The sequence below is a fragment of the Tasmannia lanceolata genome, unplaced genomic scaffold (assembly GCF_043159265.1).
Source record: "Tasmannia lanceolata isolate RefF3 unplaced genomic scaffold, GAP_Taslan_0.1 ptg000038l, whole genome shotgun sequence".
Classification (NCBI taxonomy): Eukaryota; Viridiplantae; Streptophyta; class Magnoliopsida; order Canellales; family Winteraceae; genus Tasmannia; species Tasmannia lanceolata.
In genome coordinates this window covers 160,001-167,500 of record NW_027518715.1, presented here as the reverse complement: position 1 = coordinate 167,500, position 7,500 = coordinate 160,001, and positions in this window count along the sequence as shown.

Here is a 7,500-nt window from a genome sequence, read left to right as displayed (position 1 = left end):
AGGTGTGCTCCCAAAACCAAACAACGCACAAAGGGAGCAAACACGGGCAAACAAGTGACGCCATGGCCTACTCGCCCACCGCCCTCTATATTGCCTAACCTTGGCAACCATGGTCCATTCCCCACTATATGCCATGGCCTTGTGCCCATGGTCTTCACAAGACAGCATCCAAGGCGCCTGAAAGGCCAAGGGAGCCCAACCCAGCAATGCCCAGCCAAGGCCAGGCATTCCAGTGCCTACCCGGGCAAAAACGCCCAAAGCATGCCCCATTCGTTAGCCTATCCAGGCAAAAACGCCCAAAACCAGCCCATTCCAGTGCCTATCCGGGGAAAACGCCCAAAGCATGCCCATTCCTTAGCCTATCCAGGCAAAAACGCCCAAAACCAGCACATTCCAGTGCCTATCCGGGCAAAAACGCCCTAAGCCTGCGCATTCCAGCGCCCCGCAGCATGCCACCCTCCTATAGGGTTTGCGCAACCAACCCGCCTAACCACCAGTGGCAACCAAAGGTGCTGTTAGCGACGACTTCTGAAGACGCAACGAGACGCGACGGGTTTGCGCCCAGACGCGACGAGGCGATGCGGGATCTGCGCCCAACCGTGCCTACACCCGCCGACTTGATGCGGGAGCTGCTGGCCCAAGCATGCCTAGCGTGCAAGGCCTGCGTGCAAGGCTAGTGTGCAAGGCTCGTGGGCAAGGCTAGTGCGCAAGGCTAGTGCCCAAGGTCTGTGTGCAAGGCTAGTGCCCAAGGCTAGTGAGCATGGCCTGTGTGCAAGGCTAGTGTGCAAGGCTTGTATGCAAGGCTAGTGTGCAAGGCTGGTGTGCAAGGCTTGTGGGCAAGGCTGGTGCGCAAGGCTAGTTCCCAAGGGTTGTGTGCAAGGCTAGTGCCCAAGGCAAGTGCGCAAGGCTCGTGCCCAAAGCTAGTGCGCAAGGCTTGTGTGCAAGGCTACTGCGATGGGCCAGTGCCCAAGGCTTGTGAGCAAGGCTTGTATGCATGGCTTGTGTGCAAGGCTAGCGTCCAAGGCTTGTGCGCATGGCTTGTGCGCAAGGCTTGTGTCCAAGGCTTTTGTGCAAGGCTCGTGCGCAAGGCTAGTGTGCAAGGCTTGTGCGCATTGGCAGGTAGCCCACCAGCATGCACGATCCAAATGCCACTCACGCGACAACACGGTGCCAAGCCGGGCATGGTGTGCACTCAAAACCAATCAACGGACAGAGGTCATGCGTCATGGGGGGGATCTAGCAAGGCCATGGGGAAGGTCATGGAGGACCTTGGAAGCAAGCGCAAGACGAGAGCGAATCGAACAAGGGGCCAGGACGGGGCCTTGTGCCCATGGTCTTCGCAAGACAGCGTCCAAGGCACCCGAAAGCCCAAGGGAACCCAAACCCGGCCGACACTTGCAATCGCACATGCTCTCTGCAACACACCATCAATGCCGCCCAACGGGGCCAGCACGAGCAGTCCTCCGCGGTCCCCTGGCCCTGCGCACGTTTGTCTTCGAAACCGAGCATCAATGCCACAGAAAGTGCCGGGGCGCCAGCTGGAGCCATCATCCGCGTTGCCATGGCTCGCTTGGCCTTGGCTTGCCAGGCCCCGACACGAGCAATCGCGCATTTTCTTTGCAACCGACCATCAATGCCGCCCAACGGGGCCAGCACGAGCAGTCATCCGCGGTCCCCTGGCCCTGCGCACGTTTGTCTTTGAAACCGAGCATCAATGCCACAGAAAGTGCCGGGGCGCCAGCTGGAGCCATCATCCGACGTGCCATGGCTCTGGTCCCATGGTCTTCGCAACCGAGCATTCGTGACACCCGCGGGGCCAGGACACCAACCCTTCCGACACGAGCATTCGCGCATGTTCTTTGGCCACACAACGGCGCCAGCACGAGCAAAATCATCCGCGGTGCGGTGGCCTTGCACGGCCTTTTGTCTTTGGAACCAACCATCAGTGCCACGGGAAGTGCCGGAGTCCCGGCATCCGCGGTGCCAAGTCATTGCGCCCTTGGTCTCTGCAGCGGGGCATGCCGGGCACTCCCAACCATTGCAAGCAAGCAAGCAAGCAAGAAAGAAAGTAAGTAAGTAAGTAAGTATTACATATAGGGGCGGGACATGCGGGGAGATCTGCGAAACGTGCATTACGGGGCACACGCGTACCTACCGGGGCATACCGACCCCTATTGGGGCACACGTGTGCATATCGGGGCATACCGGGCCTATCGGGGCACACGCGTACATACCGGGGCATACCGAGCCCTACTGGGGCACACGTGCGCATATCGGGGCGTACCAAGCCTATCGGGGCATACGCATGTATCCCAAGGCATACCGAGTCTATCCGGGCATACGCGTTCATACCGGGGCGTAACGGGCCTATCGGGGCATACTTGGGCATATCCGGGCAAAAAATGCCCAAAACTTGCGCAACCTTGGCAACCGTGGTCCATTCCTCTCTATATGCCTAGCCTTGCCAACCGTGGTCCATTCCTCACTATATGCCATGGCCTTGTGCCCATGGTCTTCCCAAGACAGCGTCCAAGGCCCCCGGAAGGCCAAGGGAGCCCAACCCAGCAATGCCCTGCTATGGCAAGCATTCCGGTGCCTATCCGGGCAAAAATGCAATTCCTCTCTATATGCCTAGCCTTGGCAACCGTGGTCCATTCCCCACCATATGCCATGGCCTTGTGCCCATGGTCTTCCCAAGACAGTGTCCAAGGCGCCCGGAAGGCCAAGGGAGCCCAACCCAGCAATGCCCTGCTTTGGCAAGCCAAGGCCAAGCATTCCGGTGCCTAACCTTGGCAACCGTGGTCCTTTCCTCACCATATGCCATGGCCTTGTGCCCATGGTCTTCGCAAGACATCGTCCAAGGCGCCCAAAAGGCCAAGGGAGCCCAACCCAGCAATGCCTTGCTAGGACAAGCCAAGGCCAAGCATTCCGGTGCCTATCCGGGCAAAAACGCCCAAAGCATGCCCATTCCTTAGCCTATCCAGGCAAAAACGCCCAAAATCTGCACATTCTAGTGCCTATCCGGGCAAAAACGCCCACCAGCATGCCACCCTCCTATAGGGTTTGCGCAACCAACCAGCCTAACCACCAGTGGCAACCAAAGGTGCTGTTAGCGACGACTTCTGAAGACGCAACGAGACGCGACGTGTTTGCGCCCAGACGCGACGAGACGATGCGGGATCTGCGCCCAAGAATGCCTAGACCCGTCGACTTGATGCGGGATCAGCTCGCCCAAGCATGCCTAGTGTGCAAGGCCTGTGTGCAAGGCTAGTGTCCAAGGCTAGTGTGCAAGGCTCATGTGGAACGCTAGTGCGCAAGGCTAGTGCCCAAGGCTTGTGTGCCAGGCCCGTGTGCAAGGCTAGTGTCCAGGGCTTGTGTGCATTGCTTGAGTGCAAGGCTTGTGTGCATTGCTCGAGTGCATGGCTTGTGTGCAAGGGTTGTGCGCAAGGCTAGTGTGCGGGGCTTGTGCGCATGGCTAATGTGCACGGCTTGTGTGCATGGCTACCGTGCAAGGCTAGTTTGCATGGCTAGGGTGCAAGGCTCGCATGCGAGGCTAGTGTGCAAGGCTGCGTGCAAGGGAAGCGTGCAGGGCGAGTGTGCGAGGCCACTGTGCACGGCGCCAGCACTAGCGAGCCATCATCCGCGTTGCCATGGCTCGCTTGGCCTTGGCTTGCCAGGCCCCGACACGAGCAATCGCGCATTTTCTTTGCAACCGACCATCAATGCCGCCCAACGGGGCCAGCACGAGCAGTCATCCGCGGTCCCCTGGCCCTGCGCACGTTTGTCTTGGAAACCGAGCATCAATGCCACAGAAAGTGCCGGGGCGCCAGCTGGAGCCATCATCCGACGTGCCATGGCTCGCTTGGCCTTGGCTTGCCGGGCCCCGACACGAGCAATCGCGCATTTTCTTTGCAACCGACCATCAATGCCGCCCAACGGGGCCAGCACGAGCAGTCATCCGCGGTCCCCTGGCCCTGCGCACGTTTGTCTTTGAAACCGAGCATCAATGCCACAGAAAGTGCCGGGGCGCCAGCTGGAGCCATCATCCGACGTGCCATGGCTCGCTTGGCCTTGGCTTGCCGGGCCCCGACACGAGCAATCGCGCATTTTCTTTGCAACCGACCATCAATGCTGCCCAACGGGGCCAGCACGAGCAGTCATCCGCGGTCCCCTGGCCCTGCGCACGTTTGTCTTTGAAACCGAGCATCAATGCCACAGAAAGTGCCGGGGCGCCAGCTGGAGCCATCATCCGACGTGCCATGGCTCTGGTCCCATGGTCTTCGCAACCGAGCATTCGTGACACCCGCGGGGCCAGGACACCAACCCTTCCGACACGAGCATTCGCGCATGTTCTTTGGCCACACAACGGCGCCAGCACGAGCAAAATCATCCGCGGTGCGGTGGCCTTGCACGGCCTTTTGTCTTTGGAACCAACCATCAGTGCCACGGGAAGTGCCGGAGTCCCGGCATCCGCGGTGCCAAGTCATTGCGCCCTTGGTCTCTGCAGCGGGGCATGCCGGGCACTCCCAACCATTGCAAGCAAGCAAGCAAGCAAGAAAGAAAGTAAGTAAGTAAGTAAGTATTACATATAGGGGCGGGACATGCGGGGAGATCTGCGAAACGTGCATTACGGGGCACACGCGTACCTACCGGGGCATACCGACCCCTATTGGGGCACACGTGTGCATATCGGGGCATACCGGGCCTATCGGGGCACACGCGTACATACCGGGGCATACCGAGCCCTACTGGGGCACACGTGCGCATATCGGGGCGTACCAAGCCTATCGGGGCATGCGCATGTATCCCAAGGCATACCGAGTCTATCCGGGCATACGCGTTCATACCGGGGCGTAACGGGCCTATCGGGGCATACTTGGGCATATCCGGGCAAAAAATGCCCAAAACTTGCGCAACCTTGGCAACCGTGGTCCATTCCTCTCTATATGCCTAGCCTTGCCAACCGTGGTCCATTCCTCACTATATGCCATGGCCTTGTGCCCATGGTCTTCCCAAGACAGCGTCCAAGGCCCCCGGAAGGCCAAGGGAGCCCAACCCAGCAATGCCCTGCTATGGCAAGCCAAGGCCAAGCATTCCGGTGCCTATCCGGGCAAAAATGCAATTCCTCTCTATATGCCTAGCCTTGGCAACCGTGGTCCATTCCCCACCATATGCCATGGCCTTGTGCCCATGGTCTTCCCAAGACAGTGTCCAAGGCGCCCGGAAGGCCAAGGGAGCCCAACCCAGCAATGCCCTGCTTTGGCAAGCCAAGGCCAAGCATTCCGGTGCCTAACCTTGGCAACCGTGGTCCTTTCCTCACCATATGCCATGGCCTTGTGCCCATGGTCTTCGCAAGACATCGTCCAAGGCGCCCAAAAGGCCAAGGGAGCCCAACCCAGCAATGCCTTGCTAGGACAAGCCAAGGCCAAGCATTCCGGTGCCTATCCGGGCAAAAACGCCCAAAGCATGCCCATTCCTTAGCCTATCCAGGCAAAAACGCCCAAAATCTGCACATTCTAGTGCCTATCCGGGCAAAAACGCCCACCAGCATGCCACCCTCCTATAGGGTTTGCGCAACCAACCAGCCTAACCACCAGTGGCAACCAAAGGTGCTGTTAGCGACGACTTCTGAAGACGCAACGAGACGCGACGTGTTTGCGCCCAGACGCGACGAGACGATGCGGGATCTGCGCCCAAGAATGCCTAGACCCGTCGACTTGATGCGGGATCAGCTCGCCCAAGCATGCCTAGTGTGCAAGGCCTGTGTGCAAGGCTAGTGTCCAAGGCTAGTGTGCAAGGCTCATGTGGAACGCTAGTGCGCAAGGCTAGTGCCCAAGGCTTGTGTGCCAGGCCCGTGTGCAAGGCTAGTGTCCAGGGCTTGTGTGCATTGCTTGAGTGCAAGGCTTGTGTGCATTGCTCGAGTGCATGGCTTGTGTGCAAGGGTTGTGCGCAAGGCTAGTGTGCGGGGCTTGTGCGCATGGCTAATGTGCACGGCTTGTGTGCATGGCTACCGTGCAAGGCTAGTTTGCATGGCTAGGGTGCAAGGCTCGCATGCGAGGCTAGTGTGCAAGGCTGCGTGCAAGGGAAGCGTGCAGGGCGAGTGTGCGAGGCCACTGTGCACGGCGCCAGCACTAGCGAGCCATCATCCGCGTTGCCATGGCTCGCTTGGCCTTGGCTTGCCAGGCCCCGACACGAGCAATCGCGCATTTTCTTTGCAACCGACCATCAATGCCGCCCAACGGGGCCAGCACGAGCAGTCATCCGCGGTCCCCTGGCCCTGCGCACGTTTGTCTTTGAAACCGAGCATCAATGCCACAGAAAGTGCCGGGGCGCCAGCTGGAGCCATCATCCGACGTGCCATGGCTCGCTTGGCCTTGGCTTGCCGGGCCCCGACACGAGCAATCGCGCATTTTATTTGCAACCGACCATCAATGCCGCCCAACGGGGCCAGCACGAGCAGTCATCCGCGGTCCCCTGGCACTGCGCACGTTTGTCTTTGAAACCGAGCATCAATGCCACAGAAAGTGCCGGGGCGCCAGCTGGAGCCATCATCCGACGTGCCATGGCTCTGGTCCCATGGTCTTCGCAACCGAGCATTCGTGACACCCGCGGGGCCAGGACACCAACCCTTCCGACACGAGCATTCGCGCATGTTCTTTGGCCACACAACGGCGCCAGCACGAGCAAAATCATCCGCGGTGCGGTGGCCTTGCACGGCCTTTTGTCTTTGGAACCAACCATCAGTGCCACGGGAAGTGCCGGAGTCCCGGCATCCGCGGTGCCAAGTCATTGCGCCCTTGGTCTCTGCAGCGGGGCATGCCGGGCACTCCCAACCATTGCAAGCAAGCAAGCAAGCAAGAAAGAAAGTAAGTAAGTAAGTAAGTATTACATATAGGGGCGGGACATGCGGGGAGATCTGCGAAACGTGCATTACGGGGCACACGCGTACCTACCGGGGCATACCGACCCCTATTGGGGCACACGTGTGCATATCGGGGCATACCGGGCCTATCGGGGCACACGCGTACATACCGGGGCATACCGAGCCCTACTGGGGCACACGTGCGCATATCGGGGCGTACCAAGCCTATCGGGGCATACGCATGTATCCCAAGGCATACCGAGTCTATCCGGGCATACGCGTTCATACCGGGGCGTAACGGGCCTATCGGGGCATACTTGGGCATATCCGGGCAAAAAATGCCCAAAACTTGCGCAACCTTGGCAACCGTGGTCCATTCCTCTCTATATGCCTAGCCTTGCCAACCGTGGTCCATTCCTCACTATATGCCATGGCCTTGTGCCCATGGTCTTCCCAAGACAGCGTCCAAGGCCCCCGGAAGGCCAAGGGAGCCCAACCCAGCAATGCCCTGCTATGGCAAGCCAAGGCCAAGCATTCCGGTGCCTATCCGGGCAAAAATGCGATTCCTCTCTATATGCCTAGCCTTGGCAACCGTGGTCCATTCCCCACCATATGCCATGGCCTTGTGCCCATGGTCT